The sequence below is a fragment of the Chanodichthys erythropterus genome, chromosome 11, assembly GCF_024489055.1.
Source record: "Chanodichthys erythropterus isolate Z2021 chromosome 11, ASM2448905v1, whole genome shotgun sequence".
Classification (NCBI taxonomy): domain Eukaryota; kingdom Metazoa; phylum Chordata; class Actinopteri; order Cypriniformes; family Xenocyprididae; genus Chanodichthys; species Chanodichthys erythropterus.
Window position 1 is genome coordinate 19,198,170 of NC_090231.1, and position 10,796 is coordinate 19,208,965.

The window sequence follows — 10,796 nt, forward strand, 5'->3', positions numbered from 1 at the left end:
TAGAGAGTTGATGTGTGCGACTGTGCGTGTGCATGTGTGCTCGTGCTTGTGAGGACGAGGTTATTTTATGGTTGTGTGTGTGTGTGTGTGTGTGTGTGTGAGATGTGTGGGGTATCCAAATATAGCCAGACTCAGAGAATGATGTTCATTATTTTATGAGACAAGGAAAGGAGGAAGCTTTGGTGACTACAGACCTATAGTAGCTACACAAGGATCTGGAGGAACTTGTGGTAAGTGCCCAGCTATCATTTTGATATTTCTCGGCGGTGGTGGTGCTTATTATTTTGACATGGACAGATGCATTTTGTATCTGAATGGATCATTCCAGATGCTTTGAGTTAATGCTCTTAGATTAACACCCGGTAAACAACCGTATAACATAACACTTCTATTATCAGATTTGTGATGGGAACGACAGGATGACACATTCGGATTAAGAAAACGCGCTTTGCAACAATGAAGCAAATGTATTAAATTCATTTCGCACACCGGTGGAGAATTAGTTTTCTATATTTTTCCTTTTTTCAAAAAGGGGGGTCCCTGTGTGAGAAGAGCACGGATTGGTCGAATGACGAGTTTTCGTATGCTCCAATGAAATCCTTCACTGCTCTCTATTTACTGTGAGCTGGAGCGCAGTAATTCCCCTCCTTCAACAGATCTATCGACTGACAGGAGTAGATCAGCTTTTTGCTTAACCACATCACGAACATGAGAATATGTACAGTATGACCATAGGAACGGCATCAGAGCACGGATAAAATGACGGTGCACGGGCTCGGATGGGAAGGGAGTCGTACACTAGAGCGGATTCTGTGCATTTCTCCGCGAATGTGTAGAATTGGAGTCTACTGCACACGGTCCGGCCATTGGCTACAACAACATGGACTGTCAGTAATTATGGACCGAGCCTGCAACTCAGATGCCACTTTCAAAGCGTATGGAAAAGTCTTTCACGAATCTTTTTGCGGTCTGGGCTTGCTGTTCTCAACTATCAATGGGAAGCCCTTACCCCAAAAAGCATTTGCGGAGGGCACACACAGCGAATAATACAAGAAAGCTCTCTCTTACTTCTGCTCCTCTTGGACTATAATCATACTCATTGCCAGAATGGCACGCGTTGTAATTCTCATCTCATGAGTTATTATGTGATTATTATTATTATTATTATTATATGATGTTTTTTTCCTTCTGGCACACCCTTTCAGTATCAAGTGACTCCAACCGCGCCTTATCAATTTAACATGTGATTTAATTCTGAATTTGATAAAAAAAATAAGGGTTGGGGACTGCATGCTTACTATAACTAATATAAACGATGCGATGCTTGACGGTTTTATCATGTGAATGAACAACTGAATTAAAGCACAAATGCAATAAAAAGAATATTACATCTGGATCGTGACATCTTATTTGGAGTTTTGCAGGGACGCGGCTGACGCGCGCGCAGGTGCTGTTGCATACAGCTCGTGGAACATCAAGTGTGTTTGCAGAGTTACCATACAATTTCTAAACACGACTCGTGGCACTCCAATGAGTTTACATGGAAATATAGGCTGGTCATCAGTGAACGTTGGATGGACGGACCGATCCTTGAATAACTCCTTGCTAAAACACGTGTTAGGTGCTCACTATATGTTAAAATGTTTGCTTGGAATCAAAACTTTAAGTTAATAGTGTCACACGCCCTTACCTGTGCTCAAAAATGACATAAGGCTTGTTCACACTTACCTTAACACGTTATAGACAGATTAATTGCATACAAGATAAGGCAAACTAATCTTCATAAGGGAGCCTTCATAATCCTTCTTAACATCTACACTTCATCAGGCAGCACACATACACTCTCTTAATTACGTTTTAAGAAAACTAAACTGAAGCATTTTATCATAGTTTCATCACAGTTTCTGATAGTATAATGTGCTACTGTAAAGATACAAAACAATACATAGGTGTGCTGTAAGCATGCATCACTGAAAGAGCAGTTAACCACAACAGTATTATTAAGTTTTAAAGGCAAGTTTTAAGTTTTATGCTGCATGTTCTTCTCCATACTTTGAAATATGATTACGCATTTTGAAAATACTCATGCAGTGTAATGCTTGACATTGTGATAGTTTAGTTTGAAGGATCAAAGGCAGTGTTGATTAAACCAATCGCCTTCATTGTATTAACTCAAATTTATAATTTCAATGAACTCAAATTTTAAGGCAACCAGGTAACTTACTTACTTTTTTAAGTTAAACCAGCAATTCTTTTTTACAGGGTAGCTTTATGATTACAGTAAAATGGAGTGGGTGTCAACATTATGTGGTTTTCAAAAAATAAAAAGAATTATTTGATATATACAAATTCATGAGTCATAAGTGTGTGTAGGTGCTGACAGCACTTTCCTTCATTTTTCTCTGGTCTCTACTTGTCATAGTCAACAGAAATGTCCTGACAAAAACTTTTTTTTTTTTTTTTTTTTAAATCCAGAGTAGTTTATGACAATTAAAGCAATTCACTTTGTCTTGTAAAGTAAGGCATTTTAAATAATACTAATGTATAACAACAATGCATGTTAATTTGTGTGCAGGTTATTCCAGCTGCAGGGTCTGAGCTAAAACAGGGAAGCAGACAGACACACACAGAGAGAGAGAGAGAGAGAGGGAGAGAGAGAGGGATGGGAATCCGAGTCAACAGATCAGGAGAGCCCATGCCTAAATAACAGATGCCAGGCACGTGAATTATGACATTTGTGCGTGTTTTCTCAAATGCTTGTTATTATGTGATTGAACTATGTAGCATTTATGGATTGTTTTTTCTTTGTCTTCTTTTTACAATGCTGTAGATTGAAACCAGGCGCACTGATTGCATATTTACAGATCTGTATGTTTTTAGAATTGTTCCTTTTTATGCTTTTTAACTAAAATATGACGTGAGGTTGACTCCCGTCCTCTGACTCAGTTTAAGAGGTGATGCGCTCATATCGTAACCACTCTAAATCACATGTACAAACAGTGGATTGTTATTCTGTATTAATTCATCAATGAGAAAATAAATATTTACAGCTACAAGTGATGTTTTCGTTCTCATTCATTTTTGCAGTGTGGTAAAATATCTAGACAGTTAAAACTGATTGGTTTGTTTTGGTAAACACACCACGCATAAGGTTAAAAGCCCAGATGATTCTCATGTTGTGATACCCAGCCTAGCTAAACACATTTCTCTAAACAGATGTGAACCACTATAAATGATCAAGTCTTGTCAAGTCAAGTGTTTTGTAAAATATTTTTTTTTAAATTTCAGATGCAACGTTTCAGTTGTCTGTGCATCAGTGCGTATCGCATTTGCCTTTCTATTGTTAGAGCTGTAAAATCTAATTATAAAATCTGCAAAGTAAATTATTAATCATGTAAGATTAATAAAACAATATATGTAAAATGAATACGATGTATAAAGCCTTGATCCATACAAATGTACAGTCTTGCACCACACGCATGTTTGGGTGAATAATGCCTTTATACTAAGCTCTTTTACATAGGAACATAAATAATTTATTTAAAAAACTACATAAACATTTTCTAATATGGTAGATGCTATTTAGACAGTAGTTTATTTTCATGTTTTCATTTGTATTTTTATTTTCTATTCCAGCTGTAGTCTTTGCATCAAGTATTTCAGTCAAAACAGAAGTGAAGACCTTGCTCTGAAAACTTGCTTAACCGTATGTTGACGTAACCCAGCATCTGTACACTCATCTCCTATAGGCACAGACTGCCTCAAATATTTTTAGTATGGCTTAACACATTGTTTAAACTTGCAGTTTCATTACTTAAAGCAGGTTGAGGTGTTGATGTTACTGATGAATGAGGGTGTTGAGCAATCCTGTTTCCTGACTTCTGGAAAATAATGTGTGTGTCATACATCATTGTAAGATGATTTTGAAGAAATTTGATCTTGTTCAAACAAGAGATACTGTTTTTACCCCCAGAAAATACAAAGAAGAGTATTATTGGATACAGTATTGCATATCAAAACAATGTGATTTTTTTCACTATTTGTCTTAAAGTGTGATTCAGTTTATATTTATTTAATTAATATTTATTTAGGATTTATTATTATTTTTTTTAAATATTTTTTTTTTATTTTTATGAATTCTTAAAATAAAGTAACTTTAGTACACATTTTGTTACATTTTAATGGACATAATTGATATACAGTAGTGGCCAGAAGGGATGTCCGGAGGGGATATTTGTTTTTATTTACCATACAAGCTCAATTTAACCAGCAAAATATGAGGAAAATATTTTATATTACATTTTAATTAGTGCTGGCAATCAATTAATCGTGATTAAACACGATTAATCACGATTAATCGCTTCTAACATAAAATTTTGCACACGCACACACACACACACACACACACACACACACACACACACACACACACACACACACACACACACACATATATATATATATACTATATATACACACATGCACAATCTTTTATGTTAGATGCAATTAATTGATTTGACAGCACTAATTTAAATATGAGGGAAGAACAAACACTAAACTTATTTGAGGTATTTATCTGGAAAAAATATTTGGCAAAAAAAGGCAAACTACAGGTTTTATTTTACTACGCAAAAAAAAAAAAAAAGCATACACTGATTATACAACATAATCAGTTATTAATATTTCATTGGTTCTCTCTTGTTTTTGCATGTGTTTATAATTTCTTTGTATGACAGCCAGGCAAAAAATTATGTCCGCACAATTTGGCATGTTTCATGCATCATCACAAATAAAACAACTGAGTCCAAGCACAACTACGCAATATGCTTACAAAACCTTTAACACATTTTTAATAATATTTAAATAAAGAATAAAGATGGCAATTTTTCTAGACCAGACATCACCTTATACACTGCCTTTTCTTTGCTCTTGACATCGTAACAAGTTCACTATTACACACCATGGTCATTTAAGCTAATGCAAACTTACATTAAACAGCTCAAGTGTTTTAAAATTAAGCATTTTTTAGGATTAATAAATTCTGAATGCACCTGCCAACAATAATAAGACTGGCTGAATTATTTTCTCATGTGCCACTTTAGAGATCTCCTTAATGATTTCTTCATATAGTGAAATATAGATCTTACATTAGATTTTTTTTACACTAAACTCCTCAGTAAACATGTAACTCTTCCTAAATCTGACCTATACATACTAGACAATGATAAGCAAACAAAAATATCACACTATATTGCAAATGTTCAAATCTCATTTGCACAATCAAACACTGTAGTTGCAGTTTCAATCCTAAATGGGAGCAAAAGGAGAGAACTTTGCATCCGCACACACCAGTTGTTTCTGTCTGCTATTTTATAGATTTTGACATTCTAAATTATAAATCAAATATTTTCAGAGCTATTGGACTTATAAATAATACTGATCTTGAATGGTTGTAACCTTATAATGAGGAGATTTAGGGTCTTTAAAATGACATTTTACCTTCTTTTCAGAAGGCACTGAAATCTAAATCTAAAAATCTAAATCTTCCCTTTCCACTTTATGAAACTATTAAAATAAAATATTAAATAGTTTGTTAAAACTATTTCAACATATAGGGGAGAACGGGGCACAAAGTAACACTTTTTGACTTTCTCAGTTTGTGTAAATTCACTTGGGGTTCAGAGTATTTATTTTTTCCCACATTAATTTCACACATGTCCAGTGCATCTATGTGGTTTTGTTTCATTAATAAAGTGTATACTTTTTTCTTGATTTCCCCCGAAAGACTGGAAGTGAAACGTGACAACATGCCACATAGGTGGGGCACATTGTAACATGATCACAACAGCGTAAAATGTTATCTGATCTAATTAAAAAAATATACAAGACAAACTAAAATATTTTGTCAATAAAATACAATTATTAACTTTTTCATATAAAATAGTGGCATTTTTAATAATTAAAAATAAACTAATCTTTGCATTTGACAACAAAAACACCGCAAGCTATACAGCATAGTTCAAAACATAATAATAATTAATAATTTCTGAACATTGATTCTCAGTCTTTATTCACCTTTTTCTCATTGTTTATCTATAGAATTCATAAAAATATAGAATAGAATAGCATAGTTCCCATAGGGGTGCCCCACCTGTGCAAATGCGATTTAAACCCGCTCATGTCTTCGGCTGGTTAGATCAGCATTAAAGAACTACCTCAACTGTTAAATTACAGATATAAGATTAAAATAATATCAGATTTGTCTCATTTTAAATAAACACAAAAAATAGAGATGAAAAATTAACTTAAGTAAGAAATTTACTTTTGCTGGTTAAATAAATGTTCAGTGATATCTTCCAAAGATTTTTTTATTTTTGAATTTCTCGATATAATGTTGATATGGCAACTAGTAAATACAGTCATGCATGTCATGCTGACATATGTGGAAAGTTTTTAACCGTGTGTTACAACTAGCCCCGTGTTACTTTGTGCCCTGCTCTCCCCTACTAATTCATTGAAATCAACTGAATCAAACTAAAGTAACTGCTAAACATATAAAACTTTGTTTGAAACAATTGTGTACACTATCTTCTGTTAACAACAATGTTCAGAAAGTATGTCACTTTATTTTATTTTGTTTTGTTGTTATTGGTGATGTTCCACAGTGTTATTTTAGTATCACTGAGATACTGTTATAGGTTTATTCATATTTTTATATTTTAATTTAATTTAATTTTATACTATAGTTTTAATAATTTTGTTTTTGTTTTTTTAAAACACGTCTATATAGTTTTTATTAATTTTTATTTCAGTTTTACTTTTAGTTATCTAATATACCTGGTTCCACATGACATAACAATCCAAATTCCAACCTTGGATATAGTTGCACTAAACAACTGCAGCATTATGCACCTTACAATATTGTATCTGAGGACTTGAAGAAAAAAATAATAATAAAGAAAAAAGTTACATATTAGTGAAAACATTTGCTATGTCTGTTTTCAATCTAAAGTTTCTTAAATGGCTTGATCATTTATGCTTGTTATTTCATTATCCTTTTTTTTTTTTTTACTATTAAAATCTTTTAAAATTATATAGATTTGTTGATATCACTCCCCTTCCAAAATTGTTGTAAAGCAAACAAAATCTATGAGGTTGTAGTGAATTTGACAGATTAAACAAACACACATTGGTGCACCTTATTATTATGAGGACATTCCATAGGCATAATAGTTTTTATACTGTACAAAATGTATATCCCCTTACACTAACTCTACCCTAAACCATCGCAGAAAACTTTATGCATTCTTATTTTTAATAAAACGTTGTTTAGTATGTTATTTAAACAATTTTTTAATTACATGGACTCAGGAAATATCCTCATAAACCATGTTTACATTGTAATACCAGTGTACCATGTCATTATACAAATTTGTGTCCTCATAAATCATATGAACAAGCACACACAGACACACACACTGAGACTAACTGATCTTTACACACACACTCGTTTGTTTTTGTGAATTGTGGGAACATTCCATAGGCGTAATAGTTTTTATACTGCACAAACCGTATTTTCTATCCCCCTACACTACCCCTACCCCTAAACCTACCCATCACAGAAAACTGGTCACATTTTTACTTTCTCAAAAAAACTAATTCTGTATGATTTATAAGCCTTTTGAAAAATGGGGACATGGGGTAATGTCCTCATATGTCATCCTCTCCTTGTAATACCTATATCATACCCATGTCATTATACAAATTTGTGTCCTGATATGTCACAAAAACACGCGCACACACACACACACACACACACACACACACACACACACACACACACACACACACACACACACACACACACACACATTGAGAATAACTGATCTTTACATATGTCTTTCATCTGTCATTCCCACCAGACAATCCAAATCAAATAATCTGAAAAAATGGAAATGTCAGCCATACTCTCCATTTTGTGTGTAATACTGTAAATCTACTTTTACTCATCATTTTAATGCCTGTATTTTTAAATTAAAGCTTTTAAAAGTCATAGAACAATGTCAACATACTAAATGTGGTCATAAATGTGCCTTTATGTCTGGCATGCAATATATGGAGTTATGTTTGCCAATACAAACCAAACATTTTTTTATTAATAGAAAGTTTTGACTGTGGCATATTGAAAATTAAGGCTCAACCAGAACATTCAATTTATAAAATGTCAAACAAGTTGTCCTATATGAGCACCTAAACATCAGACACATTATATTCTGATAACGGATCATCAAAATGTTGAAACTTCACTGATTTGGTCTGCGTTTCCCAAAAGCATTGTAGAAACCATCATGTGTGCATTACAGTGGTTCAAAAATAAAGCAATCAATGTTTTCTTTTATTTAAAAAATGTTTTAGTGCTTGTGTTCAGCTTAGTCTGTAGTAATAATAATTGTCTTTAATTTCATTTAATAGATGTCTATAATGTGTTCTGATTTAATTGTGTGTTTTAGGTGTGTGTATCCACTTTCAAGGATCTGAGTTTAATTTTCTATTATCTTTCCTTTTAGGTATAAAGAGTCAAACATTTATCAATGTCTTTTGTTATAAACAATATATAACTGGTTGTCCAGTACCTTAACCTGCCCACTCATTACAATTTTCTTAATCAGTTTTCTTATTGTCTTTTATTGTTTGCACTTTTTTTTTTAAAATACATTTTACATTTTTTTTTTTTTTTTTGTGCTGAATGATGAGTAATAGCTACATCAAAAACAAATCTGGCAGTAATGTGAAAATCAAGATGCATTGTGAAAAGAAAAATGTACATACTTTGAACTCACGTATGCTTCGCATTAGGCATTCTGAAAAAAAAAAGAAGTTTATTTTAGACATTGTGGCTGAGAAAATAAAAGACAAAACAAGTGACAAACTATAAAATTATACATAGAAGTAGAAGTATGTATAGTAGATAAAGCATATGTTAAATTTAAGCAAATTTAAAAATAACAACAGAGAATAGTTGAGCACTTATATCTTCTATAGCTTAGAAGATGTTTATAATATTTGCATGAAATATGTCATATGTAATTTGGGTTACACTTTATTATGATGGACATTCTAAACAACTTTTCAACTATATTGTCAACTAACTTTCATTAGAATAGTATTAGTAGACTGTTAGGCTGGGTAGGTTTTGGTTTAGTAGAATAAGTTGAAGTACAGCAGTTGCAAAGTTACTTATAGCCAGTAGAATGTGTGTTGGAGGACTGTCAAAATAAAGTATTAGCAGATATGAAGCAGACAGTCTACTAATACTCTAATCAGAGTTAAGTTACTTATAGTTAGTAAAATATCTAAAGTGGACCACTGATATAAAGTGGTACTGTAACTGTGTTAAATGTCACATTAAAAAGTTTTTTTCCATTAAATATGTATGTTACTTTGACTTGCTTTGACGCTAATTGTGCTTGCACTTTATTTTACAGTATGTGCAGACTGTTAGACCTTGCCAGGCTTTTTTACAGTAAAATACTGGCAACACTGTTGCCAGTAATTTACTGTTGATTGTACAGTTATTTACTATAATCTACAGTATGTTACTGTAAAGATACCATGCACTAAATTAAAACACATGTTGCCTCATTTCATTTGCAGAAACCAACTGCCTCAAACTGTCAGAGTGCGATTTAAATTTACAAACTAATTTTTATTATATATTAATAATATGAGCATATCATTACTATGAACTTATTTCTTTAGTTCAATACAAACATTTTAAACAAAAAGACTTTTACTGCACCAGCAACTACACAGTCACCATCTGTTAAATAAAACAACATGCAGCATACCACCAATGTCTACTGATCTTCTCCTGAACCTAAGCACAGGCTCTACTCTTCAGCACAATGGTGACCCGCAAAACTCAATTTTACAGTAAACTACTGGCAACAGTAAACTACAGTAAACAGTGTTTTAACAAACAGTTTGTAACTGTTAAATTACATTTTGTGGGTGTGTCTTTTTATCTTACACCTTTAACCCTTTCAACCCCACAGGAACATCCTCTAGTGTCCACACTACAGAGTAAAAGTAACATTGACGCTGTGTTGCAGTGAGATAATTAAGTTTATATTTAAGTGATGATTGAGCATTAATGATGAACACCTGCTGTTAACAAGCAGAACCACTGAAAAGAGGAACAAGAATGGAATAAATATGAGCAGAAACTACAACTACGAGCAGAACTACAACTGTTACACATTACACATTATTACACTTATTACTGACCAGATTAACTTTATTTCTACAAAAGAAATCTTATTGAGAATTAACAGAAGTTTAGATGTTGATATTTTGGTGAAAATGTTTGGTTTGATGTTACCAGTAAGGAGATCAGCGTTTGCTTTAGTTGAGCTCTTTACCCATGACCTTTTAATACATCAGTTTTTTTTTTCTCTGGCTGCTTAAACTATTCATATATTTATGGCAGAAACAAATATAGAGAAACAAATTGTTGAGTGCGGATAGTTATGTGTTGGTGAAGACATAACCATCACATAGTCTCTTGATTCACTGAATTCATACTGTTTTATCCATTATTACATTATTAACAGACTAATATTTTTCATTATTGCCACTGTGAAACTACAGCGAGAGTTCCAACAACAATCAGCTAAAAAGAGTTTATTTTTAAATGCCATGCACTAAAAACAGCTGCAGCATTATTTAGACACACACGGATATAAAAAATCAATCTCAACAATGGTGGCAATAAAGCTGCATAATTTATTCATTCT